This window comes from Passer domesticus, chromosome 3, assembly GCF_036417665.1.
Source record: "Passer domesticus isolate bPasDom1 chromosome 3, bPasDom1.hap1, whole genome shotgun sequence".
In the NCBI taxonomy this organism is placed as follows: Eukaryota; Metazoa; Chordata; class Aves; order Passeriformes; family Passeridae; genus Passer; species Passer domesticus.
The window spans coordinates 121,471,369-121,484,356 of record NC_087476.1 but is presented as its reverse complement, the minus strand read 5'-3'; the positions used below and the strand labels follow the sequence as shown (position 1 = coordinate 121,484,356).

Below are 12,988 nucleotides of genomic sequence, written 5' to 3'. Positions count from 1 at the left end.
AAAATTTCAATTGTATAAACATGACCCCTACAGTAAATAAAGTTCATGCTAGACATAGCTCAGGGGAAATCTTCAGGTTGACATTTATCACAGACAAATGTCAGGGGTTTTCTGCAAATAATTTATTTTGGTGCTCAGCAACTCGAAGTGCTGTTAAATAAACACAGGGAGTGTCCCTGCACAGGAGCCTAAACGGATTTGAGAGCTCCTCTGTGATCTAAAGCAGTTTTCTTGTCAGAAGGAGCAGGACTAGAGAGTGGTACTCAAATTACACCATATTATCTACTTCCTCCCCGGGATCCCAGAGAGCAGGGAAACAAACACTGAATTACTGAGCTGACACTGAGAACAAGTCCTGACAGCCTCACTCTCTCCAGCCAAACAGGAGAAAGTCACTGGAATTCAGCTGCTCTTTTCTCTCAACAGGAGTTGTTTTCTGAGCAGCACAGAAGAGACTTGGACATGGGAAAACATTCCAAATATTAAACACTCCTGAAAACTCTCCAAGGTCTTTCTGTGCCTAAATACATCTCAAAATGTGACCACTGAACACCACTTGTAATTGGGCCTTTGACAAAATTAAACAGGAGGAAAAAGGGTTTTTTTTAAAAGAAGTGATATGAAAAGTTATTTACTGCAAAGCAATAATGAAAGTTGGTTTGTTGGGGTTTTTTTTGGAGAAAAAAAGGATGCTCAGCACCTCGATAGGCAATGTCCAAGTGATCCTTCAAAGATGTGCACACACAGAACACCAGTGGAACTTGTTGTGTATCTCCCTTGAACTGGTGTTTAAGAGATATCACAAATGGCAAATCCTAAAAACCTTCAATCCAGTTCTGGCCACATGGAAAGTACTGAAGCTGAAAATCCCACACTGACTCCAAGTGTGTTCTCAAGAGCAGTGCCCTGTACACAATGATCACAAAAATGCAACACTGGGTGTGACTGCTCACATTTCTTTTGTTTTGCTTTGTCCTTGACTGCTCAGGAAGAAAACCACTCCAATATTCTGTGCCATTACTCATCTCAGAAGGGATTATCTGTTACAAGAAAACTCCAGCCATGCAAAAACCAGTACTAGTAAAGCAAGCTGGAGGGAACCTACTGCTCATGCTATAAAATGAGTATATAAAATGTCTAAACAACATGTGCTCCAGTTGTCAATGTGAAAATAAATTTCCCATTAGGTTTGCAGGCTCAGAATCACAGAGAAAGTAAAGCATTAAGCAGGTATAACACAGTCATATCTGTGTATAATGACCACCTCAAGCCATCAGTATTTTTTCCCCCTCTACTGAACTTTACTCCCTTGCATCCTTTTCTCTGCTGTCAGACAAGAACTAAAATAAAGGACTTACAGTTGATGTGCACAAAAATGCCCCATTTTCTCTCCACAAACTTGTGTATAGATGAACAGCAAATAAACCCCATTTATTGTGTCAAAAATACCAGCACTTGAGGACTGGGAGCTAAGATATGCATGAACCAATGTGGTGGTTGCTGACATCTGAAAATACATTTTCTTGCCCTGGCTGAGATTGTGTCAGAACTCTGCTGCAGTCCCACTCAAGCAGAAAACCAAAATGAAGGAATTGCAGGGTAATGTGAACAAGCAGCAACATTTACAGCTGGGTGGCATCACCTGAAAACAGATCGTTTACCAGAGGAGGAAGGTCCAAGGGGCTGATGGCAGATCCATTCCACAAGAACTGCCTGGAATCACACCATTGCCCCCAAACCCACTCTTACCCACTAGGTCACGACATTATTTTGATGTTTAAGCACCAGACAACCCCTTAACCTACTTTGAAAGTGCCCAGTGGAACACATGCTCCAGTTCTACAGGGAGGAGAAGGGAGAGAGAAATCACAGCTCTGTTTCCATGAGAGGAGGAGGCAAGAGGGAAAACAATGCCCAGCATCCCACGTGCTCCAGAGCATTCCTGAAAGCCCAGCTCCACCCAGTGCCATCCTCACTGCTGCAGAAAAGGAGCTTCTCCAAAGGCCTTGTGAGGCAGGAAAGGAGCCAGGAGATCCTCAGGGCTCTGGAATCATCTCCACTTCCCAGCCCCATCCCAGTGCCAGCCCTAGCAGCTGCTTCCTGAGCAGGGAATGCACCATCATCACCCCCGTCATTCAGCAGACCCCAGCCTTCCACAGGATTTGGAGCCTTGAGGCCTAGGGGGAAGAGGCTCAAAAATTTATTGTGCTCTGCTTCTTTCTGTGTTGAGCAACAGGTCCCAGCCTTCCAGTGACTTTCCCTGCAGGGTGAATTGAGCACCATGAAGGTTCAACACTTTCAAATCTCACACCAAATGCAAACATATTTCAATTCAGTTGGTCAGCACCTTCAACAAGAAGTTTGCCTCATGCTAAAAACCAAGAAAACTTTTTTTTCTAATTATTATTATTATTATTCCCAGTAGGATCCATACCATACCAACTTTCCAAACAGCCTGTTCTTGCCTTGAGAAGTTCCCAGTGCCTGCAATGAAACACACACACCACCTCTGTCTGCATCTTGTGCAATTCCTTCCTGCTCCATGGGGTGCTACCACTTTTGCATCCCATTCTCCTGAGCAGAGGGACTCTCATCTCTCCTAGATGCCCAGATAAGATTTGGACAGTTCTGGTGTGACTAACCTTTACAGAGATCATCATTCTTTCCAAGTTTCAGTCATGGTGAGTCAGGCCCATCACCTCCAGTAACTCCACTGAAATGCTCTTCACTGTGTTCTATTATCCAAAGAAATTTAAGGAGACAAAACAGGTTAATAAAAAATGCAACACAGTGAAGAAGTGAGTACTGACAGAAATAATTTCAAGTTGAAGCTGATGTAGTTTTGATCCCCCTCTCTTCAAATATTATGCTTGGGTTGCACAGTCAAATGTCTGTCATTTATCTAAGGTACAAACCCCAATGCTGTCTTTAAACCAGCTTGAAAATATTATTTGAAATGTGTAAAATGAGCTAATCATTCCTAGAAAGAAAAGAAAATCATGATTCAGCCACAACCCTGCCCTCTCCAAAAGCACAGGTGAGTTTATGCAGTGGATTGACACTGAGCTGCAGAGTCATAACTCCATTGTTATTCATGGCAATCCATAAAGAAAAAAAGAAAAAAAATCACAAGAGAAATGTTCTTGCTGCACTTTGGATGTGATGTGAAAAGTCCTATGTTTATCCACATGAAATAAAGCCTCTGAGCCTTTAGAAAAAGGTTTACTTCTAGAGAAATATTAATAATGCTCAGAAAGCTCCATGCAAATAACCCTATTGAGATGTTTTGCCAGTTACCAACAGTTCACAATCATCTGAATCAAACATGAGGCAAGAACCTGGCACAAACCTCTCCTCTGTGGGTAATAAAATATGGAACAGTGCCTCAGTTCTAATCAGATTATCACATGAAAGGGAAAACTTTTAAAGGCAAATTTCACTAATTTAATCTATATTTCTCTTTCAGAATTGTATTAGAATTTCATCCCAAGAGGTCTGTGACAATCCCAGGAGCTCAAGACTCCTAAATAGCAAACACCAACAGTTTTGTGGTAAAATAATGACAGTTTCTTCACCTTTTTGGATGAAAGAGCTGAATCAAAATGTGACATGAGAAACTGTCAGGTGATTTGAGGCTAAAAATAACAATTGTTTCAAGGAAATCCCTCGTTTAAGAGGAAAAAGGCATCACATGACAAGAGCAGGGTAGAGGCAGGACTTGGTGCCTGCCAGCACAGGGAGCAGAGCTGTAACTGCAGGGAAAGTCACCTTGGGGTGTAATGCAATTCCCAGACCACTCGAGGTCCAGAAGAAATCCATTTCCAGCTAAGAACTATATAAATATCACAGGCAAGAGGATGCCAGGACAGCAACGTGAGAAGGTGGGGAAGGAAAATGGACTATTAAGAGAGGGGAAATGAGGAAATACAGCTCAGGGATTCTTTGGTTGGATGAGAAGGAAGTTGTGAATGATGCCTGAGGTGGGGCACTGTGCTTTGAGATGTTCCTCAGAGGGCCAGGGAAGAGATTCCAGCATTGCCTGGAATAAAATAATAATAAAAATCAAACTAAAATAATATAATATTAAAATAAAAATAATATAAAAACAATAATATTAGAATAAAATAAAATAATAAAATATTTTCTTGCTTTTTTGGACGTGGGATACATCCTATGCTTTTGATACTTCAGGATTCTAAATGGAAACTGGATCTAATAAAAGGTATCATAAATTTAGTCTTAAATAAGTGACTCAGCAGCAAAAATGATAAATGGTGGTATAAATGAGAACAGAAGGTTTTCTTCAGTAACTAAATATTTAGCTGGATAATCCCCAAGGACCCCTCCAACCCCAGATAAATTCCTGCCAGGCCCAAATCAGAGCACCCTTCAAGCCTTATTTGTACCCTTCTGAGAAGGGCTCAAGTCCCAGGAACCTTCACCAGTGCTCTGTTCCAAAAGAGCCTCACCCAGCCCTCGTGGAACAGGGGAAACAAGCACAGGGAGGAGAGGAAAACACTGGGTATTGGAGAGAGCACCACAAAAACTCCTGCACTGCCTCACTGTGTCCTCAGAGCTGAAGGAGTGGCTGCAAGGGGAGCTGTCAGCTGGAGCTGCCTGGGGGCAGCCAGCCCCAAACCTGCAGGATGCCAAAAGCCTCCTCCAAAGAGGGGCACAGCAGGAATTGTCACATGGAGGGGCAGATCTTAACAGGACTCATCTCATCTGCAGGCATTTTTCATTCTTTGGTGTAGAGGACTAAAATTAATTCCTTTCAGTAGATTCAAAACGTATCAAGTTGGAGGAAAATTCCTGCAACTTCCTTTCATAATGTACCAATTTTCATACAATTCTCTGCCCTCCAAGCATTTAGACAATAAGATTTTCACTGTGTTGTAGGAAACTCCTGTAACAAAGTTCTGTATGAGATCCTGCAAAAAGGAAGATGGTATTTATTTAAAAGTCAATCTGACCACACTGACTTTAGTCAGTGGAACTCTCACCCAAAAGCTCACAAGCACAAAGTGTTCTCTATCAGAATATTTCATGGCTCCAGTTCAGGTGCCCATCTTCTTGACACTTCTATTTAGGTTGGTTCCTCCTTTCCATTTGAATGAAATCACACATTTCATTCATTATTTAGGTTGGTTCCTCCTTTTCATTGGAATGAAATCACACTCTTTAGCCGTTAAGAGACCTTCCCTCTTAACCCTGGTTCTACAGTTTCCTTTGCAGCCATCACTTTTTCCCCATTATCATTTTAATATAGTTCTGCAAAATTTTAGTAAGGAAAAAATTCCCTACATATCAATTTTCAGAAATTATTAGAGTATCAGAGCCACAAGCAATTGTAGCTGCAAATTTTTAGAAATTGGGATTCACAAAAAAATCAGCAAACAAATTTTCAATGTGGTATTTGTGATGTGATCACAAAGAGCACCAAACTGTCTTGTAAAAAAAAAAAAATCAATTAAAAAAATCTTATCTACTAACCACATTTGTGTCCTAGAACAATTCCAGACATGTGACATTGTGCAAAGAAAAAAAAAAAAAAACATGAATAGAATCTACCAAGGCAGAGCTCTGTTTTCTAATGAGGTGAAACAAAAGATCCTAAATTTCTTATTAGGGGGAAAAGGTCAGTTTTACTCCAATAATACACTTCTACACACATCATTTTCTCAGAACTATGGATACAGTGCCTAGCAGCTACACCACAGAATGTTGCATTTGCTTGGTCCAGATCTTTTGAGTGAAAAGAAACAGAAATTAACTTTGTGAGGAGTAAATCCTGAACAACTCTTAAATCAGGGTACACAGCAGTGCCAGCACTCCATTCCAGAAAGGACACCTGACATGCAGATTGGTCCCAACAGGAATGTTTTATTGATTATAGCCTGTCATATGACAGTCCCTCTGCTATTTATGTACAATTAGCATCAAGTTTCATCCTGGGCCACTGCCACTTTGGATTCAATTTTACTTGGATCCAACTACATACACACAAATGGGGCTCCTGCAGTTGCACTCCTTGGTGTGGGAGCTGTTTTCCCTTGAAATTGCTGGGATATATTTTCAGTCAGGGCCCAAAAATGCTGCAATTCATCATTTGGGCCCTCAATGCACTGCTTTCAAAATGCACCCATTGCTAATCTCAGGCTCAAGAACATTTCAGACATGAGCTCAGACTGAGGCTTTCTTTAGCTTTTCACCCCAAAATGAAGTTAATAGGTTACAGTAGTCATTGGTGCCTGTGTTACAGCCAGCTCAGGGGAAAGGGAAGCTCACAGTGCCAGAACCAAGAGTAATCTCAATCAAAATTACCTGGGTGGGTCAGGCAGCTCTCAGTTCAAATGCAGGGAGCAGCCCCCCAGCCAGGAGAGCTTTTCCTCCCAGGATGTCACTCAAGGCCCAGAGCTGCAGAACACCAGCCCTGGGCTGAAAAGAGAGGTGGCAGTGAAGCCTCACCTGCAGCACTTGGGATTTCTTCAGAATTTGCAGAAGATTTTATGGTGCTCTCTAACAACAACAACAAAAAAAAGCCAAACAACAAAAATCAAAATTCCCATTAGCCCTCTGTGACTCTATTTTATTCAGTCATTTCAGAGTTTGCTAGAAGGGGACACATGATACAGTTAAATATCAAACTCCACAGTCATGTGGGGATCCAATACTAAAATAAACAGAGAAGTTTCAGCTGGCAGCACCAGGTAAGAAGGAGAGAGACCCCAGGCTTTGCTCCTTCACAGACCCAGCACGGGGCCATGCAGAGTTAACCAGGATCCTTTTAATCACTATCTCATCCATGGGGGTGTGGTGTCAGCTTATCAATGCAGAACATTCCTCTTTTTCCTTCACTGCCCTGCAGCCAGCCCACTGTTAATGTGAGGGCATTTAGAACACCACGGGACACAGCAAGCTCCGGGGACAATAAATCTAATTTCAATACAGCCATACACTGCTGTGCTACCAAGGGACTAATATTTTTTATTCCTACAGGAAGCTCAAACCGTACAAACCAACTCTGGATTTCCTAGAACTATAGAATTGGCTCCAAGTACACATATTCCAATTGTTTGGTTTAAACCCACTGAAGTTAAGATACTCATTTAGAGTCAAATGGAAAAAAAAAAAGTTACCACTCCTAAAACAGTACAAATAAAAATTTGTGTTTTCTTGGTGTTGGGGTCCAGTTTAAAAGACAGTCTTCCATCCAAATCCATACACCTTGGGTTTGATGTTTTTTACTTTGAAACAATCTGTTGCCTTAAGCAAGATCTCTTTTCCCAGACCACTGGCTGCCTACAGGGATAAATTCAACCCATTTTTTAGAGTCTCCAGCTGAGCCTGATGCTAGATCCCTTCTGCTCTCCCAAGCAGGTCACAGAGCACTCCTCATCTGTACCAGTGTGCCATTCCTTTCATCTGTGGCCACTCACTGGCCAGGGATGGACTCTGAGCACAAGCCATAGCCAAAACAGGGCTGTGAACTGCAGTGGGCTCTGTCAGTGCTGGAGCTGATCTGCAGCCTCCAGGAATGCTCAACAAGCCCTGCAAGGCACTGCCACCCTGCCAGCTCACACTGAACAGCTCCATGGACACTGAGTGTCCAAGGCACCCTGAGAGCAGCCTGGGCTCGTGTTGGCTCTGCAGCCCCACTGGAAGAGTCATGCCAGAGGTCACAAACATCCCTGGCAGCTCAGGGGGAGTCTGTTAGAGCAGGAAAAGCAATGCTCGCTTACCTGCTGCTTATTTATTGTCTTCAAGGCATCTAGAACTGTTTGAGCTTTAAAAAAAAAGAAAAGTTTTTGCCTTTTCAGAACCTTCCCAAGGCGTTCTGAAGAGCAAAGAAAGATCATCACCTGCTTATCTTTCTTAATGACATTAATATCTCAGTGTGACCTCTAAGTGCTGTATGCTGCAAGTCTGACATATCTTCCTTTATTAAGTTAATATCACACAAAAGTTGTGATGCTGCTGCCAGGTGCAGCCAGAACTGAGAACTGGGTTTTCAAATGGAAGAAAAATTTGGCTACGTAGCCCACAAAAGGGAAGGATGTCAAGAACAAGGAGAATCTTTGTGTTTTAGCCATCTGGTTGCTGAGCAAAAGTTCTCTTTCTACATGAGGTAACTGGATGGCCTGTTAAGAGAACAAGATTTCCACACAGAAGGAAGCTTCCCAAGTGCAGAATTTGTGCTTGAACTTTTTTTGTCCTGCAAATTTCTCAGAAAAAGACAGTTTTCTGAACATACTGAGATGTCACAATGAAGTGACAAATGCCATCTTTACCTCAGTCTTCATGGAAAAGAGCATGATTAGATATTTAACTGAATGGGAACACAGATCCAGATCAGAACATTGCCTTTCTTTCTTTCACTGACATGGGAACAGAGCTCAGGAAAAGCTGTCAATGGTCAGTCAAGTGGTCAGGAACAGGGCTAGAAGTTGGGTCTCAGCCTTTTTTGCACATGGCCACTTGGTGGTCGTCCATGGACCTTATCACCACGACATTTCATGGAGCAGTTGGTGAGGAAAACCTAAGGCTGAGGATTTAATGGGTAGTGGAGACCCTGGATAAGAGTTTTGGAGCTGGATTCCTGTTTACAGGTTCTCTCCCTCCCACTACCACAAAGCTGGGCAGCCACTTAAACCAGCCTGCCTGACAGCCTGTGTGAACAGCACATTAGAAGCATCAAAGCAACATTTGGGCAAAAAAATCAAGCTTGTGATTACTGAGTCGAGTAATTCTTTACTAGACTCAGTGTTAACACGTGGCCTCTCACAGTGAAGGGATGTGCAAAACAGTAGCAAGCAGGTGCTAAACGCTCAGCAGTTTGCAAAACACTCGTGGGGTACATGGCCAAAGCTTATCTATATAGCTCCTTTTCCGTGGCTGCTATCAGCTTGTTCTGACCAGCATTGTAAATCACATCTCTAGTGATACAGTAACTCATATTCTGAATTGTCTCGGTGCAGTGTCGAGTTTAGTCATCAGTGAGTGATGCACCTCCAAGGACTTACAACCACACAAGTTTTCCTGTATTTTAAAGTCACCCTGAACTGACAACGTGCCTTGTCTGATAAACTTCGAATTGCTCTAACTCTTATCTTTTCTGATAAAAGTTTCTAGAGACATGCTGGTATCTCAAGCACTATAAAATATGTCTATATTTTGGTGTGTCTCTAAATAGAATGGCCAAACCACTTTCAGGTCCATGACAGCCCAGATTACTGCTGGCTTAGGTCTCACAGTGTTCCCAAGACCAGCAAGTTCTGATCAGTTCCCTGTCCTATCAGACTTGAGGCATTACTGAAACATAAGCAGAACAGTCAGTTCACAGTAAGGAAAAACCATCCTTTCCAAATAACCAGACCCAAAATATGCTGCACGACCCACAGCTCCAGCTACAATTGCAACGTGCATTTCACGAGGTTTTCTTCCTGGCCTTCCTTTTCTTTTGGAGGTTCACATTAGTTAATGAAATCTCTTTGTAAATGCAGCACATTCATTCACAAGGCATTGGGGAATTCTTACTTCACACTGGTTAAACAATTCACTGATTTGTTTACAGAAAACCTGTGCCAAATAACTGGACTGTTGTCATGAACCCTCACCCAGATCTTTTTTATAGCAGTTACTAGAATGTGATGCAAAATTAAATTAAACTGCATTGAACGAGTTCCTACCAAAAGCAGAAAGACAAATTCCATGTTACATCCAGCAAATGAAATTTGGACAAACAGCTCTTTCTTGTGGATGAAAGACAGTTTTACACTGGGATTTACCACTGATTTCCACTGGAAACACAAACAGCTACTAGCAAATACTATTGCCAGCTGTGTTAGTGTGCTCTGATACAATACACAGGGAAGGAGTAAAGACAGAACAGGATTTGGTAAGAATTGTCCTATTTTTGTCCATCACTTGTCTCATACTGAGTCATGCTTGCTATCATTTTCATGCAGAATTATCATGCCTGAGATCCCGATAGTTTTCAGTGAAGAAATACTGTTAAAACACAAATATTTGCAGTCCCTGGCATTACAAGTAGCAGGTGTAGATTAGGGGGATTAAAGCAAATTTCCTCTAATAAATACACATGCTAGATCACCCTAAACTCTCTCTTCCCCTCAAACCAGAGGAGCAGGTGGAAGAGGAGCACTGAGCCTTTTGCACAGACTCTGCCCTGCAGGTATCACATTTCCCCAGGAGCAGGGCAGCTCCTGCAGCAGCTCAGGGCTGTAACTTTCCACTGCCCAGCCGGCTCCTCGCTGTGCCCCAGGCTGCCCTGACCTTTCCCAGCGCTGCCCCTCGCTTTGGGCCCTGCACATTCCAGCAGCCAGGGGAAAATCGGGAGTGAAACCGCTGGGACAAAGTGAAAATTTGAGTAGGAGAGGAAAGCAGGAGTGAGGTGGTTTGCTACACGGTTCCTGCTGCAAGTGAAAGAGATCCTGACGTGATTTGTAGAGAAGTTTGTGTTGCATTCACTCTAAAGCAAAGAGAATCAGGCTCTTAGTCTGGTATTTTGTCATAAACACAGAGAACACTGAGAACAGGCATCTTTTCATCACATCTCTGACCTGACACATGTGGAATCTGAAGCTGATTTTGCAAATTTGGGCTCTAAATATAAAGGAGTAGCAATGTCTTACCTCCACACAGCTTTTTTAAAATAACCTCACATGTTTTTTAAAAGACAACTTGAAGAGGAAGGATACACATCCTTCTCCCTTTCCTGTTCTTCCTACCACCAAGCTTTCTCTTTTGACCTGTGAGAAACCCAGCTCCTGCTCCCTGTCCTGCCAGACCCCCAGGGACAGCAGCCCCTGCCTGGCACTGATTGTACCACACAGAGGGTTTGGCTCCTTTGCTCTCTAGTCCTTGTCTCCCATTGTCCTTTATTAAACTTTTAAAATTTTCACGGGAGAATGAACGTGTTTTTCACAGCTCTCAAGTCCAAAACAAGAGAATTGGGTGTCTGCCTTGAAAAAATGCTCTCTCCTTTGTGATCCTTTACCTTTCCTTCTGCCACCTTCCAACATAACAAACCTTCCTCAGAAGCACAAAGGGCTGGACCCTGTGCTGAGCTCCTTGAAGGTTATAAACTCTAGAAGCAGAGAGAAGCCTGACTCTGAGTTTGCTGGGCTTTCAAGGCCAGCTGTCTGTTCCCTGCTGTCCTGGAACATGGAAAGGGGTGGCAGTGCCACAGGAGGCATGTGAAAGGCCTGGCTGGGTAAGCAGGAACAGAAGCCATATGAGGTCAAAGGAGGAGCTTGCATCACTCCTGTACTGGTGCTAAAAAAGCAGGGCTGTACAGTCAGTACAGAAGGCAGCAAAAAATAAAGTGCAAGTTTCATGGTGAAGGGATGGAGGAGTTTGCTCCTAATGAGCAGAATATCTGGGAAGACAGAGACAGGAGGGTTGGATGCAAACCTTCAGGAGGCTGTCCCAAGCTTGTTAGGCCCTACAGACTCAGCTTTTGTTTAGTTTTATTGACAGTAGGAAAGTAAAAGATTAAACTTTAACATTTTACCATGACCAGTGTGTTGCCTTCACTGTGTTCTCAGACACAAAACATAACCCTGAGAGATTAATTCCATTATATTTTAGTTACAACCATGAATGCTTCACTCAGGGGGAACAGCACCAGACCTCCTGCAATCCAAGGCTCTACCATCCCTTCTCTCCAACAGAGTTCCTTTAGGATGAACAACACCTGCCAAAACCCAGAGTTTTGTCTCTGGTGGAACCCTTGCATCCAGAACAACTTTCCTTGTTAATGATCCACAGTAACTGATGAACTCTGTATCACTAAATTCAATCATTCCCATAATGCCCAGAAGTATTGATTCTGTTCTAAAGGCATATTTCCAGCACTGACAGCAATTTCTATTCTATAGCAGTATTATCCAATCATCTCTCCTCCCAAAGGAGGTTTTCCTTATCTTGTAACCTCGTGACTAAATGACAGAAGGTGTTAAGAGTCATCCCAATTGGCTCTTCATATCCTCCTGCAGCATCTCAGCTCGTCTCCATCACAATGTCCTCTGAAGACAAAAAACCTTTGTGCTGACTAATTTAGGACAAAAAACCCTTTGTGCTGACTAATTTAGGTCAGCAATTGGTGACTGTTACTTCTTTTCTTGTCTCAGCAGGATGAAAGCCTGCTAAGAGCCACGAATCCTTCTGCAGGTGATTTTAGGGCAATGGTGGACCTTGGGGCCCTGCTGCTGGAATTCAACAGAACCTGCCAGTTCCTGTCACAAGGAAATATTTACTATCACCTTGTCTTAATTTTAACTCACCTGTGTTGGGAACAAAAGCAAGACAGCTGTGCTCTGCATGGACACAAGCCCATAAAGCATGGGATTTGTATAAAAACCTCACAGATATAGGCACACCTGGTATATGGAAGCTGTGGGACTTCTGCCAGTTCTACCCATGACTGCAAGATCGAAATGCAGAGGAACAGAAAATACATTTGGAATTTAGGAGAAACAAAATTATTAGTGAAAAGTACTCCCCATTTGTATAAATTTGTTAAAAAAAACATTGCTTTTAATTCACTGGGATACAGTAGGAGCTACTAAAATGTTTGTAGAAACCTGCAAATATTAAATTATTCACAGCCATTTCCTCCTGATTCCAAGAGGCTGCAAGAAAAGTGAGTTTAGTACATTAAAGAAGGTAAAAGTTTGCTTCAATCCTAAGCAGCAGTTTCCAGCTTGCCCAGAGTAAAAGTGTGTTCTTTTCTTCCACCAATACAAAGTAGGTTAGATTTAAATTCCAGTCTACAACACTCCCCACTGGAGTGAATCTAACCCAAATTCACAGCCTTTTGCAGATGACAGAGTGTAAGAGAGTAAAAACAGCCATTATAAAGGGAATAAGGAGGAATACAAAAAACATGAGCTTCTTCTGGTTAAACAATGAATATGTGAGATGTGCCAGAGTCTTATGGGAAACACTTTCAGCCTTGCTCCTG

At 42.5% G+C, this 12,988-nt stretch overlaps 1 long non-coding RNA gene across 18 annotated transcripts in view; it reads right to left on the bottom strand.

The window, feature by feature from the left end:
- The window catches only part of LOC135297767 (uncharacterized), a 64,473-nt gene that overhangs the window by 33,713 nt on the left and 17,772 nt on the right, over positions 1-12,988 (bottom strand). The gene's annotated exons all lie outside the window — the stretch shown is intronic.